We start from the raw sequence: 22,326 nt of genomic DNA, 5'->3' as shown, positions 1-22,326 counted from the left end.
CACTTTTGGAGCAAATTCGATGTTACTCTCGTTTCTATTTAACAGTCAGTTACAATCAATCCACAATTAGTAATTGAAATGTATCCAGAAAAACCTTTTCAGTGGTTTAAAGAACTGCTTGCACAATTGCTGTATATATAAACCATTCTGTTATAACCAGGAACAACAGAATAAATATGCCACAGTTCTATGGTTTATTGACACAGCATTGATACAAAATGATCAGTTAGCAAGCGCCAAGTTGTTCATGAACATTTTACGGAAAATTATATAAATTGATGGTGGCTATACCACTGCCCAGGAAGTGCAAGTGAAACGCATAATTACGGCGGCAATCACAAGTGAAGCTTAGTGAATGTGAAGTTAAAGTTGCAGTATATGATTCCAGAGCACAGCCAAATCAACATCGAACAGCTGGTCCATGATAGCGTAGCACTTTCTGTTCTGGAGTAGAACACAGCACGATGAGAACTGCCTTGCAGAATTTTTTTTTCTTTATTGTAATTTCATTCCCCTGGCCCGTATTAGCAGGGGAGGGCTAGCAGTACACAGTCTACCGCTCTTCAGCCAAACGGGTTTACAAAACACTTGAAAGGGGAATGCTTAAAAAAAGGGGAGGGATAAAAGGGGGTCATAAAAACACAGTAAATGGGGATGGTGAGAGTTAAAATATACACTAGTTCAGGGACATGAACAGTGGGACAGTTAAAAAGTCGACATAAAGGTAAAAGAACACAGCTTACAATCCGTTGCACACTTAATTTTTTTTTTGGGGTCATCAGTCTACTGACTGGTTTGATGCGGCCCGCCACGAATTCCTTTTCTGTGCTAACCTCTTCATCTCAGAGTAGCACTTGCAACCTACGTCCTCAATTATTTGTTTGACGTATTCCAATCTCTGTCTTCCTCTACAGTTTTTGCCCTCTACAGCTCCATCTAGTACCATGGAAGTCATTCCCTCATGTCTTAGCAGATGTCCTATCATCCTGTCCCTTCTCCTTATTAGTGTTTTCCACATATTCCTTTCCTCTCCGATTCTGCGTAGAACCTCCTCATTCCTTACCTTATCAGTCCATCTAATTTTCAACATTCGTCTATAGCACCACATCTCAAATGCTTCGATTCTCTTATGTTCCGGTTTTCCCACAGTCCATGTTTCACTACCATACAATGCTGTACTCCAGACGTACATCCTCAGAAATTTCTTCCTCAAATTAAGGCCGGTATTTGATATTAGTAGACTTCTCTTGGCCAGAAATGCCTTTTTTGCCATAGCGAGTCTGCTTTTGATGTCCTCCTTGCTCCGTCCGTCATTGGTTATTTTATTGCCTAGGTAGCAGAATTCCTTAACTTCATTGACTTCGTGACCATCAATCCTGATGTTAAGTTTCTCGCTGTTCTCATTTCTACTACTTCTCATTACCTTCGTCTTTCTCCGATTTACTCTCAAACCATACTGTGTACTCATTAGACTGTTCATTCCGTTCAGCAGATCATTTAATTCTTCTTCACTTTCACTCAGGATAGCAATGTCATCAGCGAATAGTATCATTCATATCCTTTCACCTTGTATTTTTATTCCACTCCTGAACCTTTCTTTTATTTCCATCATTGCTTCCTCGATGTACAGATTGAAGAGTAGTGGCGAAAGGCTACAGCCTTGTCTTACACCCTTCTTAATACGAGCACTTCGTTCTTGATCGTCCACTGTTATTATTCCCTCTTGGTTGTTGTACATATTATATATGACCCGTCTCTCCCTATAGCTTACCCCTACTTTTTTCAGAATCTCCAACAGCTTGCACCATTTTATATTGTCGAACGCTTTTTCAAGGTCGACAAATCCTATGAAAGTGTCTTGATTTTTCTTTAGCCTTGCTTCCATTATTAGCCGTAACGTCAGAATTGCCTCTCTCGTCTCTTTACTTTTCCTAAAGCCAAACTGATCGTCACCTAGCGCATTCTCAATTTTCTTTTCCATTCTTCTATATATTATTGTTGTAAGCAGCTGTTAAGCTGATTGTGCGATAATTCTTGCACTTGTCAGCTCTTGCCGTCTTCGGAATTGTGTGGATGATTCTTTTCCGAAAGTCAGATGGTATGTCGCCAGACTCATATATTCTACACACCAACGTGAATAGTCGTTTTGTTGCCACTTCCCCCAATGATTTTAGATATTCTGATGGAATGTTATCCACCCCTTCTGCCTTATTTGACTGTAAGTCCTCGAAAGCTCTTTTAAATTCCGATTCTAATACTGGATCCCCTATCTCTTCTAAATCGACTCCTGTTTCGTCTTCTATCACATCAGACAAATCTTCACCCTCATAGAGGCTTTCAATGTATTCTTTCCACCTATCTGCTCTCTCCTCTGCATTTAACAGTGGAATTCCCGTTGCACTCTTAATGTTACCACCGTTGCTTTTAATGTCACCAAAGGTTGTTTTGACTTTCCTGTATGCTGAGTCTGTCCTTCCGACAATCATATCTTTTTCGATGTCTTCACATTTTTCCTGCAGCCATTTCGTCTTAGCTTCCCTGCACTTCCTATTTATTTCATTCCTCAGCGACTTGTATTTCTGTATTCCTGATTTTCCCGGAACATGTTTGTACTTCCTCCTTTCATCAATCAACTGAAGTATTTCTTCTGTTACCCATGGTTTCTTCGCAGCTACCTTCTTTGTACCTACACTTAAAATTACTGGAGCCAAACACAGGTTAAAAAGTCGGCCACAATATAAAAATCCCACGAACACTTATGGACTACAAACAGGCCGAGCACACAATTAAAACCACATGACTTGATGACACTGCATAACAGCACCAAACACAAACTAATGCAGGACACTTGATAATGAATAAAAACCTAGGAGGATCTGTCAGGGGTGGGGTACAAGGGAGAATGGAAAAGGAGGCGAGAAGGAGGGAAGAAAAAGGGGGATGAGGTGGGGGTGAGCTGAAAGGGGGCCAGGGAGGGAAGGGACTGGAGAGGAAAACAGCTGAGGAGGGGGTGCAGGGACTCAAGGGGGAAGGAGGAAAATCCGCTCTGGGAGAAGGAGGGGAGAGGAAAAGGAGGGCCCTGGGGTGGGGGGAAACAAGGCCAGGCTACAGTTGGAAGGAAGTGTAGATGTCATGGCCAAGTTCAACATCCAGGAGGGGGAGGTGCTGGAAATAGACCTGATGAGGGAGGTGGAGGGTGTAGAGGTGGAGAGAGGGAAGGATACATCGATAGACGTGCGGCAATGGGGAGGGGGTGGAGAGGAAGGAGGAAACCAGGGGGGGGGCGAGTCTGCAGACAGTGTAAAGGATGCAGAGATGTTGGAGGAAAAGGAGGACATGGACAAAGGGGATGAGGTCATACAGGAGTTCTGTGGGGGAAGGAAGGCATATACAGAAGCAAAGTGGGCTCCATGGTGTTCTAGGATTTGGAGGGCCTTATAACAGCAGGGGGGCGGAGATCCAGAATACACTGGCATAACAGAGGATAGGAAAGATGAGGGATTTGTAGGGGTGGAGGATGGTGGAAGGATGCAATCCCCGTGTCAGGCCAGACAGGAGTTTCAGGAGACAGAGCTGAGAATGGGCTTTCTGCTGGATGGTCAAGAGGTGAGAGGTCCAGATGAGGTGACAGTCGAGGGTCAGGTCAAGGTATCTCAGAGTGGCAGTAAGCTGGAAGGGATAACCATAAATGGTGAGGTAGAAATCATGGAAGGAGCAGGTGGTGTGGCCTATGGTGGTTGCTTGGTTTTTGGAGGGGTTGATACAAACGAACCACTGGTTACACCAAGTGGTGAACTGGTCAAGGTGGGTTTGGAGGGTGTGCTGGGACCGTTGTAGGGTAGGATAGAGAGCCAGGAAGGCGTGTCATCAGCATATTGGAGGAGGTGAACAGGTGGGGGTGGCTTGGGCATATCAGCAGTGTACAGGAGATAGAGAGAGGAGAGGACAGAGCTCTGGGGGACGCCAGCAGTGAGATAAAAGAGACAGGAGTTGGTGTTGTGGAGGGTGACACAGGAAGGATGGTGTTAGAGCAAGGAAGCGACCAGATGGACAAAATTGATAGGCAGGGCCTAGGTTTGGAGTTAAAGGAGGACACCAGGATGCCATACATAGTCATAAGAATTTTGAAGGTCGAGGGAAACAAAAATGGCAGAGCGACAGGAGTTAAATTGGAGGGAGAGATGGTGGACAAGGATAAGGAGTTGGTCTTCGGTGGAGAAGGAGGGTCGGAAGCCAAAGTGAATAAGGGGGGAGGAGGTAGTGTTGTTAGAAGTGGTGATGGATATGACAGGAGAGGATGGATTCAAAGACATTACTGAAGATGGAGGTGAGGCAGATGGGACAATAGGAAGAGGCGATGGAAGGGAGTTTGTTGGGTTTGAGGAATAAGAGGATGAGGGAAGTATTCCACAGGTCAGGGCTGAAGTCGGTAGAGAGCATGATGTTGGATAGATTGTGAAGGACAGTTAGGAAGGAGAAGGGGCATTCTCTGAGGTGGCAGTAGGTGACACAGTCATGACCGGGGGCCGTGTTGTGTATTGACTGGAGGAGAAGTTTAATGTCTTGTGCTGTGATGGAGGGGGACAACTGCCCCAAGACTAGAGACTAGGAGCAAGTGGAGCTACCGAGATATAGACACATTCCATGATGGTGGGGAAAAGAGAATAATCAAAGTGGGGATCATCAGGGACAGAGAAGACCTTGGAAAGTTGTGAAGTGATTGGCCTTACTGAGGTTGTTGTGAAGGGGGTGTTCATTATGGACAAGGGAGTAATGGGGTGTGGAATGGAAGCCAGTAATGCGATGGAAGGCTTACCAGGACCTGGAGGAGTTTATAGGGAGGGTGGCGTTGAGTTGTATACAAGTCTGGCGCCAGCCCCAGCGTTTCTTTGCTGTAATAATACTCCATACCTGCTCCTGTATTTGCTGGTGGCGTTGGAGTGTATCCGTATCATGAGTGGACAGGGAGGAGCGACAGAGGCAGCGGGATTCATGGAGGACAAGGACAGCCCACGGAGGGACAGTAGGAAGGTGGGAGTGGATAGTTTCAGTGGAAACGTGGGCTTCCATTGCGTCAGTAATGGCCTTCCAAAGGAAGGACAAGGAATGGACAATGTCATCAGGATGGTGATAGGTAAGAGGGTGGCTTTCAACCTGATGGATTCCCGGTAGGCATCCCAGATGGCACAGTAGTAGTCATGGACTACCTTAGGAGAGAGTGCAAGGTGGGGAGCTGGAGGTTGTTGGTTAGCAGACGTTATGATGAGAAGGTTGTCTGGCAGAGACAAGGACAACATTGGGGTCAAGTCACTTTCATGACAGGTGTACTGTGGAAGAGAAACAAGATAACCTTGTATTGTGAGGAGGAACTGATGCCACCTCCAAAGGGTGGCAGGGGAGTGGCTATGGATGTTGATGTCGGCAGCAATCACATAGGCGGAGAAGGTGCAGTCAGTGTGGGAGATGAAGTCATAGGGAATAGGAGCAGTGGAGCTGACATAGATGGTAGCGCAGGTGATGGTGATGGATGGGAAGAAGACACTGAGAATAAGGTGTTTGATGGGGTCATTGAAGAGGAGTTGTGGCCGGATGGGAATGTGATTAAGGTGGCCGATGGTGACTCCATCCTTCCCTCGGGGACCAGGAGCATAAGTGGTAGACATAGGGACAGGTGTGGATAGTATGGTAGGTGTCGATCTGGTGGTGGGAGAGGGTGTCCAGGAGTAGGTAATTGTTGGTGCAGAAGGAATGGATGTTCTGGAAGAGGATGCAACACTCATGCCATGCCATGACTAGAAGAGAGGGAGGTGAAGAGAGTGTAGGGAAGAGGCTTAAATTAGGGTGTTGAAGCAGGTGAAGGTAAAGTGGGTTTGGTTGTGGGAGCAAGTGGCGAAGGTGTTGAGGTGAAATACAGAGCAGGCAGTGAGGGAGATCTGTTGGAGGGTGTGAGGGCGATGGAGAGGGTGAATGTTTTGGAGGACTATGGTGAAGAAACGGATAATCTCTCAGCTGAGGGGGTGGACAGAGGGAATTGTTGAGGTGGATTGGGGCATTGATGGGATGGAGAGGGACAGTAAGCTTGGGGGTGGCAGGAGGAGCCTTAACATTGCACTTGTGGGAGTAGGTGGGGTGGGGGCCATTGCAGGTGTTACAGGAAGGTGGGGTGGCGAGGTTGGGGTAGTTTTTGAGAAAATGGGATGCCTTGCTATGAGGACAGTTGGCGGATTTTTGCAGTTTGTGGTCAGGTGATCATTATACATGAGGCAGTGCAGACAGTGGTAGGATTGGGAAGGGGATTTGGAGGATTCAACAGGGTAGCAGAGGTGGAAAATCAGGGCACTCTGGGTGAGGATGTGGTAGGTGGAGGGGATTGGCTCCGAAGAGACCTGCATGAGATAGGTGGGACTGGAGGCACTGTGGATACGGCAGGCAGAGCGGATGTACAGGTTGGGTTGGGAGTTCAATTCTGCCAACACCTCGTCCTTCATGATCACCAGGCTGAGTTTGGTGATCATGGCAGTGTAGGTTGGGGGTGATGGGGAGGCTGGGGCTCACGAGGAGAGGAAGAGGAGAGTAAGGGTGTCAGGGATGTATGAGGGCCAAAGATGATGCAAGGGAGTTTACAGACAAGGTCTGTTTGAAAGGAGGAGGAGGAGGACTTTATGAGTCCCTGCAGGGAATCAGTTCGGAGATGAGCACCAGGGAGGTACTTCCGTGTCTCCATGGTAAGGGTATGGGCATCAAAGAACTGGGGATCTGGGGTTGACAGGACAAAGGTGTGGAGGGTGGGGGCTGGAATATGGGTGAGAGGAGGAGGGGAGACGACATCAGTAGGGGAAGGAGGTGGTGACTTTTTGTGGGAAGTGGCGGGAGCAGAATCGGCAACGATGCATTTCTGGGGTTTTATGGAGACTTTAGGCTGGGAGGAGGGGAGGGGGACAGGGAGGAGAGGGAGGTGGCAGGTGGGAGATATTGTAGGTGTGGTGGAGATGCTGGGAGGTGGCTGGTTCAGTGGTGGCAATTGTTGCCCAGAGTGAGGTGATGTGGGCAGGGGAGGCAGATGATAAAGTGATGGGGGGGGGGCGGTGAGAGAGGGGAGGCCAACCACCTGAGGGGCGGCAGCAAAGGCATATGTAAGGGTGGGGGCTGGAGTGGGAGCTGTTATGGGTGTGGTGGCTGGTGGAAGGGTGTAGATGTGGGGGTAAACAGCAGGGGAGGAGAGGGGGAATGGGTAAGTTTGGGGGGAGGCGAGGTATAAGGGGGGGAGGTCAGGGCGGCACACCAGTAAGTGACAGTGGAAGTGTGGGAGGGGGGTGTAGATGACAGTGGAGGTGGGAAGGCTCATTGTAAGTAGGCTGTTTAGGTTTTTTTATTGGTAACGCCACCTCTGTATGAAAATCACTGGCTGTGCTGTGTGCAGTCTGTGGCTGCTTTGCATTGTTGTAATACTCGCCATTGTAGTGCTAGGCAGCTGGCTGTGAACAGCGCATAGCGTTGCGCAGTTGGAGGTGAGCCGCCAGCAGTGGTGGATGTGGGGAGAGAGATGGCGGAGTTTTGAAATTATGAACTGCTATATTTATATATGATGATATCAAGGTAAATACATTGTTTGTTCTCTATTAATATCTTTCATTTGCTAACTATCCCTATCAGTAGTTAGTGCCTTCAGTAGTTTGAATCTTTTATTTAGCTGGCAGTAGTGGCGCTCGCTGTATTGCAGTAGCTTGAGTAGCGAAGATTTTTGTGAGGTAAGTGATTTGTGAAAGGTATAGTTTAATATTAGTCAGGGCCATTCTTTTGTAGGGAATTTTGAAAGTCAGATTGCGTTGCGCTAAAAAATATTGTGTATCAGGTTAAGCACAGTCTTGTATAAATTTTTCAAAGGGGACGTTTCATATGCATCTCTCTCCCCACATCCACCACTGCTGGCGGCTCACCTCCAACTGCGCAACGCTACGCGCTGTTCACAGCCAGCTGCCTAGCACTACAATGGCGAGTATTACAACAATGCAAAGCAGCCACAGACTGCACACAGCACAGCCAGTGATTTTCATACAGAGGTGGCGTTACCAATAAAAAAACCTAAACAGCCTACTTACATCATGACAGATGGATGGCGATGGACAGACAGACGAACGGACGGACAGCGGCGGGCGGCAGCAGATGGGCGGACGGCGACGGATGGACAGCGGGTGGTGACGATGGATGGCAGCGGACGGACGGATGGCGACAGATGGACAGCAGGCGGCGGCAAGCAACGGGTGGCGGCGGCGGCAGCGACGGCGACGGCAGCGGCGACGGAGCGGCAGTGGCAGTGGCGGGTCCCGGATGGTAGTGGCGAGCACCAGGCGGCGGCGATGACGGACGGACGACAGTGGCTGGCCGGTAGGCAGGCAGACGGAGAGGCAAGCAGACGGACAGGCAGACGGCAACAGGAGTAAGCGCTTCCAAACCACAGATTGCGCCCTAGGAAAGCCCAGGCAGTGTAATCCGTCGACTTGGAATGAGGGGATCCAATTCTCGAGATGCGCAGGTCAGTAGCGGCTTTACATAAGGTTTCACAGTTAACAGAGCCGGCAGCTAGAGTCGCTGTACATTCTGGGCGGCCAATCGCTGAATGTTATGGGTGGCCAATCGCTGTAGTTTGAAGTGCAGGAGTGCGAAGGTGGGCTACGATGCTAGCTACGGGCCGCGCACGAAGAAGTGCGGCCAACGGTGCGTTTCTCTGCCGTGGGTAATGGAGCGCGCCGCTGCTCGGTGCGGGGATTAATAGAGCTGGATACCACACATCCAAAACAGTGATATAATTTGTCATGAGCAGTACTTCTTTACTTTGGTTTGGTGGGAATTTACGATACAATTGGAATAAAGTGAAAGATTATGACCTATGATTAGCATTTTGTGTGCCAGTTACATCATAAATTAGATTATATTTCTCATTCTGAGTTAGACAGCAGAGAAATTCACTATGGAAATGTTATTTGTATTATAAACGACGGTGAATGGCAGTAGGCTGTTCTGTGTAGTCCGCATGTCTCTATTTATTTACTCGGTGACGGTTTTTAATAGATTGTGAAAGTTTCTGGAGCACTTGCTGAAGTGATGTGCAGTGCATTGAAATTGAGACAGAACAACAGTTAACACTGTGGCCAAGGAGATCGGTAATTGGTGGATAGGACCATGACCCGGATGGCGTAAGATTCTTGAGTGTGAGCTCGGCCCGGATCCCACAAAGGATGAGAGACATTGTCCTCCCACAGGACTGCCTGCGGCTGATGTCCAGTCAGAGTGTCGTACGCCACCGTGTGCGGGCCTCGGGGTTGCCTTTCCATGATGTTTTACTTCTTTTGAAGATAAGTTTCTGCTGCTTGTAGAAAGCGCAGGCCACGCGGAATAAACTTTAGCCTCTTTGGTAGTGGGGGAGAATTTCATGTTGTCATTGGTGGCTGAAAAAAAAAAAAAAACGCTCTACTTTTGGCGGGATTTCCTGTTGGAAGGAATCCTAGTGATCAGATCACAGCAGTTCATAATTTTTCTATTGACGATGGGCGCCTTCTGGCTGCACGGAGTAGGCAGTGCGCAAGTAAGAGCCTTGAGGGATGCAGATCGGCGCAGCACGCGAGTGTCCGCATCGGGATTGGGGGTAGCCTCCTGATCGACTTGGTGTAACAGCGCGGTAGAGTCTGCCACATCTTGCAGTCCCGCAAAGATGTTGTGTCTTTGAGAAGGGGCCAGCATATCATACATTGACATCCATCCATTTATAATGGGTACTTCAAATTTTTTTGTTAGCGAACGTAGTTCGTTAATAAATGAAACATATAAACTTAATGTCTGTGAAAGCCACCTGATTACATTTTCTATTAAATTATAAGAAAATTCACTGAATGATTTCATTCCACTGTTTAAAATAACACAGACCAGACAATGTGACGTACTTTGGCTTCAAGAGCCTTGTCCGCAGCTCGTGGCCCAGTGGCTAGCGTTGCTGCTTCTGGATCACGGGGTCCCGAGTTCGATTCCCGGTCGCATCGGGGATATTCTCCGCCCAGGGACTAGGTGTTTGTGTAGTCCTCATCATTTCATCATCATTCGGCAAATGCCGAGACTGTAAATGGAAAGATTTGGAAGTTGTACTGGAGCTGATGACCACGGTGTTGAGCGCCTCCACAAACCAAAATCATCCTCATCGTCAAGAGCCTTTTTAAAACTCGAAGAATTACCAACTGTTGCCTCTTCGTAGCTCAACGCGGATCTTTCCACTTACCTGTACACCAGGATATAGTTCATGATGACTTTCCAGATGGTTAAAAGCGTATTTTGCATGAAAGAATTTTTCTTTGGTCATGTGTTCTTGGGTATTATCACCATCGGAAGATTTTTGTTGAATTGGCGCCTCCAAGTTAATACGTAAATGATAACCACAAACGCTGTGATTTACTGAGTTAACTAACAATTTTTTGAAAGTCATGAGCCGTGCGGAGTGGCCGCGCGGTTTGAGGCGTCATGTCAAGGATTGCGCGGCCCCTCCCACCGGATGTTCGAGTCCTCCCTCGGGCATGGGTGTGTTTCATGTTCTTAGTATAAGTTAGGTTAAGTTAGTTTAAGTAGGTATAAGTCTAGGGACCGATGACCTTAGCAGTTTGGTCCCTTAGGAATTCACACATTTGAACATTTGAAAGTCATTCGGGGAGAATTGGCTTTACAGACCAGAGAAGTTGTTAGGAGTCACGAATGTTATATCTTCCATACTTAATTGGCTCCTGGAATGACATCTCGTGGCAATAGTGAGGGCAGCGGTTCACTGCGCTGGCTAGTCCCCTTGAGTGAGGCGCCAGTCACTTGCTGGTTACCCGACGTCAGTGCCAATACTGTGCCCCAGTTGACCTCATCAGAGGTCGGTCACATCCTGGCCACACGACTCCAGCACCAGTCAGGTGCGACCTACGTTTTCCGTGTGTTTTTACATATATTCTACAGAGCAACACCGCTATGAAGCAGACCCTGCCACACAATATTGGTGCGGAGCGCCCTCTGCCGCGCCACGTAGTTATTGAGCAACTTCTGTCACGCTATATCGGTGCGAAGCGTACTCTGCTACGCAAAACTGTAAGAAGAGGTACACTGCAGGGAAAAAAATTAGTACTCCATTTTAGAAGTTTGCAATTCACTCAGGATTTGTTGTTGCAATAGTGCATGTGCCGTACATGAAATAATTACATTTACAGATCAATAGCACAAGTTGTTCTGTAGCTTCCACAGAGAGCAATGCAGGCGCTGACTCTAGCATCAAGTCGATCGTATAGAGGGCGAATACTATCCTAGGATACGATGTGCTACGCCTACTCGACTTTTTCACGTAGTTCTGTAAGAGTTGTTCGTTGACGAGTGGCGCGAGTCAATTCTCGTCCCATCGCATCCCTCAAGTGCTTGATTGAAGGCAAGTCCGGAGATATTGCTGGTCAGGGAAGTTGCGAGACGTCTTGCAAAGCACGTTGAATTTCTCGAGCAGTGTGTGGGCGAGCATTACCCTGTTGGAACAACACATTACCTTGCTATTGCAAGAACGGCAAAAGAATTGGTCTAGCAATATGCTGCTGCATGGGGGCTTAATTATTTAAAAATGCGAAAATTTTTAATTTTAGTAGCTGTCTGTCCGATTACGTAGTCTCGTAAACGGTTGGCCCTCACTAGTATTATTACGCAATCTGACTGCATATGACAACAACAAAGAATGAAATGAAAATTTTCGTGAACACAATTAATTAATTAAGTCCCCAGCAACTATAAAACCTACGAAACCAAAGCACAAGTATAACTGTTCTGTGTGTGGAAGTACGACTCAACGTACATATCTGGCACGGTTCTTCTTCAATAACACAAGAAATTTTAAATATCATTTATACTGAAGAAATTAAAGAAAATAGAAATACCATAATTACGCAACAAAACCAGAATTACACTCTAATCCAAGAACACAAGCCAGATGCTTTGTTGACTGAACCTGTAATGACGCATTATTCAGGACATTGAAATAATGAGAAAAAGAAGAATAAGAGTTTTGTTACCTTCATATATATTGACGAAAAGCACTCTAATCATTACAATATCTCCATTGGAACAACATCTGCTCTCGACAAGCACTGCCCACTACAACATCTCAGCAAGCACTCCCTCCGCTACTTCTCAATAATCACTGCCCACTACGACTTCTCAACAAGAACTGACTACTGCCACATCTCGACAAGAACTGCCAGTGGAGGCGGCGGAACAATACTCTCTAGCGCGATCTCTGGCGCTGTGGCTCAGTGTAGCCACCTTTCATATGCCCCTCCTCCACAGGCTAGAATTTGATGGTATTTTTGCCAGCATTGGTGGTGAAAATACCACCAAATTCGTGAAAAAAATACAGACAAAAATAAAAGATAATATTAATACGTAAATATCATATAACTAGATAAAATTTTGGCTTTGCACTGACCTTTCAATAAGCTAATATATAGAATACAGTAAGCAATACAAATTCTTTCACACATGTGACTTTACATAATAGTTTACACAAGTATTATGTGGTTAAACAGTTCAATCAATAGCGTCAGCAATGACGAATATGTGCAGGTAAGAGTCTCATAACTTTTCACAAATAGTAATACACAAAAAATCAGTTTATGCAAATATTCACATGAACGCTTTCCATAGCTCAAGAAACAAGTAGTTGACAGTTCCAGCAGTAGCACCCAGCAATGTTGAGCAGGTGCAGACACCAACAAGTAACATCTTTTCAGTAGAAACAGTCCATCAGTGGCACCCAGTAATGTTGAACAGGTACAGACAGCAACAAGTGACATCATTTCAGTAGAAGCAGTCCATCAGTGGCACCCAGCAATGTTGAGCAGGTGCAGACACCAACAAGTGACATCATTTCAGTAGAAGCAGTCCATCAGTGGCACCCAGCAATGTTGAGCAGGTGCAGACATCAACAAGTGACATTATGTCAGTAGAAGCAGTTCCATTAGTGGCACCCAGCAATGTTGAACAGGTGCAGACAGCAACAAGTGACATCATTTCAGTAGAAGCAATTCCATCAGTGGCACCCAGTAATGTTAAACAGGTGCAGATACCAACAAGTGACATTATTTCAATAGAAGCAGTCCATCAGTGGCACCCAGCAATGTTGAGCAGGTGCAGACACCAACAAGTGACATTATGTCAGTAGAAGCAGTTCCATTAGTGGCACCCAGCAATGTTGAACAGGTGCAGACAGCAACAAGTGACATAATTTCAGTAGAAGCAATTCCATCAGTGGCACCCAGCAATGTTGAACAGGTGCAGACAGCAACAAGTGACCTCATTTCAGTAGAAGCAGTTCCATTAGTGGCACCCAGTAATGTTGAACAGGTGCAGACACCAACAAGTGACATTATGTCAGTTGAAGCAGTCCATCGGTGGCACCCAGCAATGTTGAGCAGGTGCAGACAGCAATAAGTGACATCATTTCAGTAGAAGCAGTCCATCAGTGGCACCCAGCATTGTTGAATAGGTGCAGACAGCAACAAGTGACATCATTTCAATAGAATCAGTTCCATCAATTGCACCCAGCATTGTTAAGCAGGTGCAGACAGCAACAAGTGACATCATTTCAGTATAAGCAGTCCATCGGTGGCACCCAGCATTGTTGAATAGGGGCAGACAGCAACAAGTGACATCATTTCAATAGAAGCAGTTCCATCAATTGCACCCAGCATTGTTAAGCAGGTGCTGACCGCAGTCCATAATATTCACTATCACTAATCACACTGTTCATCAGCAGAAATTAAACATGTCCTAGTGGCACCAATCATGTAGAAAAAGTGCACGTAACAGTCCATAATATTCACTATCACTAATCAGTCAGTTAATCAAAGTTCATTAGCACAAATTAAACATTTCCAAGTGGCGCCCATTATGTTGAACAAGTGCAGGTAACAGTCCATAATATTCACCATCACTACTGAGACAGTTCAGTCATGAACAATAGTTTGAATGCACACACAATTGCTTTAACAAAATTATTATCAATGCTCTTACACTAAACATACAAATCATAATAAACACACAAATGATATCAGGTAATTGTCATATTAACTATTACAGTACACAAATAACAGTAAACCTATAATGTTTATGGGTGTCAGTGCAAGCCACAACAACAAGTAAAATAATATTTAGGAGATAGGTTGGTACCAATTTGGGATAGGGAAATGAAAACACACTCACTCAGCTTTCATCCACATTAGTGCTACTGTGTAATTGAATAGTGTTAACTGTGTAAATGAAATTCTGTCAAAATTTTATGTTCATCATGTGTGTCAAGTAGTAGTGGCAGCAATGTATAACAGTCAATAATAGTTAGTCAATGTCATAGTCATCATGTCAAGACCAATGTTTGCGAAGCCAGATCAAAATGTACGGTTGCTGAACAGCTGTCAGTGTGCCAAGATATGCAATTACTTCCTCTCTCCAAAAAAAAGTTTATACTGCTTAATGATTTAACAAAGTGTGTGTAGACAATCTTCCTTCTACTTGAGTGTTCTAGTCTGCCATCTTCATCCTTCTTGTTCCATATAAACCAACAAAGAAAATATGCTCCTCACTTACTTTACCTCTTATTCACCAAAACTCCAATAATCATCAGCATCACATAATCTCAATACTTCAATAATACCTCTTACGTCGATACATATAAACCTTATCATCAATATCATCAGTAATACCTCTTCAATATGTCGATACATATAAACCTTATCATCAATATCATTTACCTTACCTCTTGTCCACGAAAACTCAAATAATCATCAACTTCACATAATCTCAATACCTCTATAATACCTCTTCAATACGTCGATACATATAAACCTCAGCACCAATATCATTTCACTTCCATAAGAACTCTTTCCTCTAGTCAGTCTCCTCGAACAAGTACAGATAAAATCCTAGTGCAAACTTCAATTCATCATCCCATACAATCCGAAGACACAATGCCCACACACAACCTCTGTGTAATCCATCTGACCCAAATCTTCTACTCATTATGAATTATAAAACACATTTTGGTTACCTTGTCCATCATTAAAGAAGAGAAATGCATACGTGACCTCTAACAGCCTTTAGTTTGAATAACTCTCAGTAAGTAAGTATGAGTACGGAGTGTGAATGATCGTAATATTTCACAGTGTGTACACCACTTCAAGAATCATAGCAAAACGGAAGCAAACATGTGGAGTATTTCTTGTGTCAAGTGTCACTTGCTATTTCAATTGCTCACGAAGAATGCAGTGTAATAACTGTCAATGGTCTAAACCTAGTATTGGTATGTCATGTCGTTAGCTTCCTTCCTATTAGCATAAATTTATACAGATTCCATAAAACCTCCAGCTCATGTGACTTCAATGCAGTTTCTTGTACCAATGTCGTTCGTAGAATTATAGCATTTCATTTTCTTATCTCAAAATATAAAGCACTGAGCGTAAGCAAAACATGCAATAGCGAGTAAATATACCAGTAGAGAACAGAATGTCAACAAGTGGATGCAGCACAATCCTTACAACGAGGCTCTGCCAAGCGAACAATCTATAATTAATACCATAGTGTGATCTAAACTCCATGTTTGTACACCGCATATCAGCATTTCTATATACCAAATTAAAGAGTAGTTATGACAACAAACAGAAATGTGTTAATATGCAATCCATACGCAAAGCAGCAAATAGGTATCTTACATAATAAACAGGTCATTATCATCATATCAGCATAAGCAAATAAATGTTCATATGTAATCTTAATAAGTAAACATGAATGCGCAAGTAGATAAATCACAAAGTATAACTTACATACATAACCACAGTCAGCACAATTAATCAGTTGACAATTACAATTTAAATAAATAAGCACAGCAGGCACATAATAAAAAAATATGACATCAGTGAAAAGGCAGTGCAGCCAAGCGATGCATAATATACGCAAGTAATAACACTGTTCATTAATAAAACATTGTCAAAATCAGTTAATGTACGGAAGCACGTCGCTTCACAGGTAAATTCATATAACATGAAATTTAGCACAAAGTATGAGTCACGTAATCGCAAGCAGCAAATTACGTCTAAAGTACGTACCTAAGTGGAAATATGTTACCTGAAAAATAAACTCAATCAACAGTTACCTTTTTTAGTTTATTACTTTTTTTCTTCGAAATTACATTCTTCCTGAAATTTTCTCCATAGCAAGTCCTCTTAACGTCGGACACACACAGAATTTACCTGAAGGTCTTAAATATTTTATACAACCGTATCCTGAAAAATACTGAACGTTAATAACATAATTTTTCAAGTCACTATAGCTTTATACTGAATTTAATCAAGAAATTAGACTGTGTATTTGTTTTCGGCTGTCAGTGCGCGTGACGTAGGAAGTAATTGTTTGCGGTCAACGACAGCCTTGTGCGCCGCGCAGACTTGACTGTTGCTTTGAGTATGTGCCGCCGCCGGAACACGGCGCGGTATCCATGCATTCTCTGCGTGTTTACGTATAACTGTTGGTTTCTCAAAAGTATGTCATTCCACAAAAATTTTAACGTTAGATATATGATGTATTCCCTTAGAGCGCCGAGATTTAAGAGTTTCTACTTCAACAGTGTTATCATGAATAATTTTGCGAATTCTGTATGGACCGTTATAAAGCAGAAAAAATTTGCGACACAAGCCTTTTCCTTTGTGAGACAAACGATGAGACTTAATTAACACCTTTTGACCAACTGACAAAAATTTTAAACGACCAGGACGTTTCGCTGATTTCTCTCTTCTAGCAGCCGCAGATGCAATATTTCGTAGAGCCAGGTTGACAACTTCAGAATGCCGCAGTTTCCGTGTAGGCGGAAAAGGAACAATTTCAGAAATGCGGTTTGACGGTGCTTTGTTTTTTAATATCAATAGAGGCGGTAAAGAAGTTGAGTCATTAGGAAGTTCATTCAGAATGTTTTGAAAAATATGAAGATACTGATCCCAAGTTCTGTGATTCTGATGACAATAAAGACGACACAATTTACTGATTTCCTTCATCCATCTCTCTGAAGCGGTAGATTGAGGGTGAAAAAGTGAAATGAAAATTAGCTTAATCTTACGACGCCGTAGAGTACGAAGCCAAATTTTAGACCGAAACTGTGATCCATTATCTGATATAACCTTATCAACATGACCCACTTCCTTGAGAAAATGTTTGATGAAAGCATTAGATACTGAACGAGCTGTTGCTTTGCGTAAAGGTGTAAAACACACATATTTTGATGTCAATTCCACTGCTACGAAAATGTACGCAAAACCATTAGTAGAACGAACCACTGGACCGAACAAATCGACTGCAGCCATGTCCTTGAATTTCGCTGGAATGATAGGAAACAACAGTGCTCTGTGAAAAACAGTTGGCGGCTTAGCCTTTTGACATAATTTGCATTTGGCAAGAACAGATCGAATGCGTTTTCCCATATTACTGAAGTAGCAATTTTCTCGCAATTTATGAAAGCATTTTCTGGGACCAAAATGTGCATAATTGAAATGTGTGTACCAAATCAATTTATTGACCCACTCATCAGGAATACAAACTAACCAAACAGAGTTGTCGACCGATTTTCGTTTAAAAAGAATATCATTGCGAACTAGATAATACTGTCTAATCGCTACGCTTTCCTTTCTCCTCCACTTCTCCTTAATGTCCTTCCAGATTGGATCCTTGTTTTGCTCCTTAGCGATGTCCTGGAGCGAAGAAGAAATAAAATTCTCAAACGCAACACCTTGAATATACATCAAACAATAATTGTTTTCTTTGCAATCCTCTTCAGCACTCTGTTTCAAACCCATAGGTGCACGTGATAAAGCATCAGCAACAATATTTGAAGATCCCTGTATGTAAACAATACTAAAATCAAATTGCTGTAGATACAACGCCCATCGTTACAATCTGCCATGAGTTAATTTTGTCGACATAAGAAATTCCGAAGCTCGATGATCGGTGTAAACCTTAGCATGTCTGCCAAACAAAAATGTGCGAAATTTTGTGAAAGCCCAAACAACAGCCAAAGCTTCAAGTTCCGTAATCGAATAATTCTTTTCGGATTTAGAGAGAACACGACTTCCAAATGCAATAGTCTTCTGTACTACAACGCCGTTTTCTTCTATCTCTTGAAATAAATGTGCACCTAGGCCTTTGTATGATGAGTCCGTCGCCAAACAAAAATCTTTAGATAAATCCGGATGTGAAAGAAGTGGAGCAGCAACTAAAGCATCACGAAGTTGTTCAAATTCTGACTGAGCTTCCTCATCCCAACACCAATTAGAATTCACATAGACGAGGTGTGGCCAAATTGTCCAATCTAACAAAGCGTCTAAGAAAATTACAGACACCAAGGAAACTACGAACATCACGTTTTGTAGTAGGAACAGCATAATTACGAATTGCGTCTAGCTTCTCTGGATCAGGAAGAATACCTTCTGTAGAAATAATGTGACCGAGAAATTTCACCTGAGAACGACCAAATTCAGATTTTTCCAAGTTCACTGTAATGCCAACTCTTGCAAAAATACGTAATAATGAATCCAAAATTTTGTTGTGCTCACTTCAAGAACGTTTAGCAATAAGAATATCGTCAACATATGAAGTAATATTGTCACGAAGATAAACAGGTAAAATTTCGTTTAAACTACGAATGAATGCTGCAGAAGATACAGTAAGTCCAAACGGTAATTTCCGAAGTCACTTTTGGGTAAAACAGTCAAATCCGGTTATTGTTTACCTACTGTCTAGATAGATGGATAGTAGAAGAGTTGTTTTTATAGATGCAAAGAATAGTAAAAGAGTAGGCAGCGTTGCAGAAAACTAAAAGGGAAATAGCACCACTACAGCTCGGGGCCCTGTGAACGCTACGGCACATATTCACTTAGTGTAGTGAATCCCCTGAGGACATTAATAGCTGCACATAAATTTCAGTTTGTGACTTAGTGGCAAATTCGGCGGAAGTGCGTACATAAATTGATCTAACCATGAACATGGATGTATGTCATTCTTAGAATTGCGAAAGATCTTAAATTTCCGAACAGTCAAAAAGTGTTTATAGTCAAAGTTTTCGCCTCGTGGCGACAAAGACCTACCGCGTCTGTCCCAGTCCGAATGTCGATTATTGTCAAGTTCGCGCGCCTGGCGCTCTCTTGTTGCATCCCGTAAATGAAACAAATTACTCTCTTCAAACCCTTCTGCTATCTGTGATTCTAAATTTCTTCTGCTGTCTTTTCCTACAATTTCGCCTTCAATTTGTTTGACTTGCTTTCGTAATGCCTCAACTTCCCTTTTAACGCGTTCATTAAATTTTCCCTGATTTTCAACATGCTTATTTATGTTCTGGTACTCTTTGGTTTCTGCAAATGGCAATGGTGCTGTATCATCTGAATCTCTGTCCCCATTTAAACTAAGATTTGTCAATTTGTGTGAAATCTCCTCAACTCTTTCCGATAAATCACCTATTTGTTCTTTCTGTTTATTTACGTCTTCCGTAAGTGTCGCGACTCGGGTTTCAGTATTAACACATTTAGCAGTTAACTGTTCATACTGTTGTGTTAGGTTATTTAATCTGTCATTTGGTATGGATTCCTCGATTCTCTCAAATATTTCTTCCTTATCTTTTGCACGTTGTAAATTTAACTCTGAAAATTTCTGTACTATCACGCGATCTCTTTCTTCCTGTTCTCTATCCTGTTCCCTTTGTCTAATCTCTACTGCAACTAATCTATTATTGTGAGCATTCAAAATCGGTTGTACTTCTTCTCTGATTTCTTTCTTTAATTCATCTTCCATATTTTTGAAACATGTCCCTATTCGTGAATCTAACCGTGTTTCCAAAGTTCCCATCTCTGTTTTTAATTCATATCCTAACCGTGTTTCCAAAGTTCCTATCTCTGTTTTTAATTCAGATCCAAACCGTGTTTCCATTGTTCCCATATCAGTTTTTAACTCAGATCGTAAAGTTCCTATCTCTGTTTTAAATTCAGATCGTATCTGTGATCCCAGTGAGTCTAACCGTGATCCCAAATTTAATATTGCACCCATCAACTGCTCCGTATGAACTAGTTCAAAATTCCTTTCGCCCCTAACATTTCCCACAAAACCAAGTTCCTTCGTCATAGCTGTAAGGCTATCTGTGTTCGATACTATTTCAGAATCTTCTATCGTTAACCTCGTATTCTGTGAATTTTCTGATTGAGAAAAATTTTGAAATGGTTCCGGACTATTTTCCCGACTTATTAAATTGTTTTCCACTTCATTATTCATGATACTGTTTTCCTCTGTTGGCGAGTTCGCCATGTTAACAATTTCGTCATTCTCACTATCCATCATTTTTGCCTTTTTCATTGATCGCGTAATCATTTACAAAACATACAAAACTCGTCACTATATGAAAATTACATACAATGACACTTTATCATCAACAAAATCATTCACACGAAATGCTTCCCTCAAACACGATTAACGAACAATAGAAGAATGACAATTACCAAATCTACACATGCAATATAGACTACAATTACTAAACTACAAATTACTACAACAATACTACTTTCCACTATTTTTACAATCAGAATAATTCCAAGGGACGATCCTGGCAGGGTCGCCACGTGCATGGGGGCTTAATTATTTAAAAATGCGAATATTTTTAATTTTAGTAGCTGTCTGTCCGATTACGTAGTCTCGTAAACGGTTGGCCCTGACTAGTATTATTACGCAATCTGACTGCATATGACAACAACAAAGAATGAAATGAAAATTTTCGTTAACACAATTAATTAATTAAGTCCCCAGCAACTATAAAACCTACGAAACCAAAGCACAAGTATAACTGCTCTGTGTGTGGAAGTATGACTCAACGTACACATCTGGCACGGTTCTTCTTCAATAACACAAGAAATTTTAAATATCATTTATACTGAAGTAATTAAAGAAAATAGAAATACCATAATTACGCAACAAAACCAGAATTACACTCTAATCCAAGAACACAAGCCAGATGCTTTGTTGACTGAACCTGTAATGACGCATTATTCAGGACATTGAAATAATGAGAAAAAGAAGAATAAGAGTTTTGTTACCTTCATATATATTGACGAAAAGCACTCTAATCATTACAATATCTCCATTGGAACAACATCTGCTCTCGACAAGCACTGCCCACTACAACATCTCAGCAAGCACTCCCTCCGCTACTTCTCAATAATCACTGCCCACTACGACTTCTCAACAAGAACTGACTACTGCCACATCTCGACAAGAACTGCCAGTGGAGGCGGCGGAACAATACTCTCTAGCGCGATCTCTGGCGCTGTGGCTCAGTGTAGCCACCTTTCACTGCATGTAACAAGCGCTGGTAAGCGCCCCTCCTCAAACACCGTAGGTGAACGAGAATTGTAGCTTATAGCACCTCAGACCATAAGGCCTGGTGTCGGACGGGTGTGTTTTGGACAAATGAAATCTACGAAACAGCGTTCACCAGATGTATGTCGTAAGCGCAAAGGAACACCAACTGAGTGCAGACAGAATCTGCTTTCGTGGCTGAAGACTACTGCGCGTCATTCGATCTTCCAAGTGATCCCTGACAGCACCAGTCCGGCCGTGCACGTCGATGTTGTGGCGTGTATGGAAGACGGGCTAGAGCTGTGAGTATCGCCACAGTCCTTCTAATAATAACCTGTCCACAACAGATGTTGTTCACATGTGTGGTTTCACAAACTCTCCTATTGGTACTTTGGTAGTTGTACGATCTGCCACTGATGCTTTTACAGTTCGATGATCCCAGCGGGAGTCTGTGCCACGTAGACGTCCAGGATCATGTCTACGTGTGTCAGAATGTTCACGTGACCACTGAATCAGCATCGTTGCGCAACTGGCGCGTCACGTCCAACTTGTACGGTCATTTCTGAAAGGACCATCCAGCCACTCAGAAAGCCGCAATTTGACCTCTCTTAAACTCGCTTAGTTGGTTGTAGAACGCTTGAATGCGTCTCTGTGGCACGATTGCCTACTTGCTTCGCACGTTTGCACCGTGCTGAGCATTCTGGCTGTGAACATTCCGCGTTTAATGGTAGACACAGATGGCGCTCTGTGGTAGCTACGCCACTATAGCATCTGTTGGCGAACGACCGTGACATCATTGTCAGTACTTTTGCTGTCCCCCAGGTGGCATATGTCCTCATCGGGTTAAAATTGATGTCGTCCTTCCAGGTGTACTGAGTTTTTTCCGGTTGCGTGTGTGTC

This window comes from Schistocerca nitens, chromosome 4 (assembly GCF_023898315.1).
Source record: "Schistocerca nitens isolate TAMUIC-IGC-003100 chromosome 4, iqSchNite1.1, whole genome shotgun sequence".
NCBI lineage: Eukaryota > Metazoa > Arthropoda > Insecta > Orthoptera > Acrididae > Schistocerca > Schistocerca nitens.
This window is presented reverse-complemented; position numbering follows the sequence as displayed.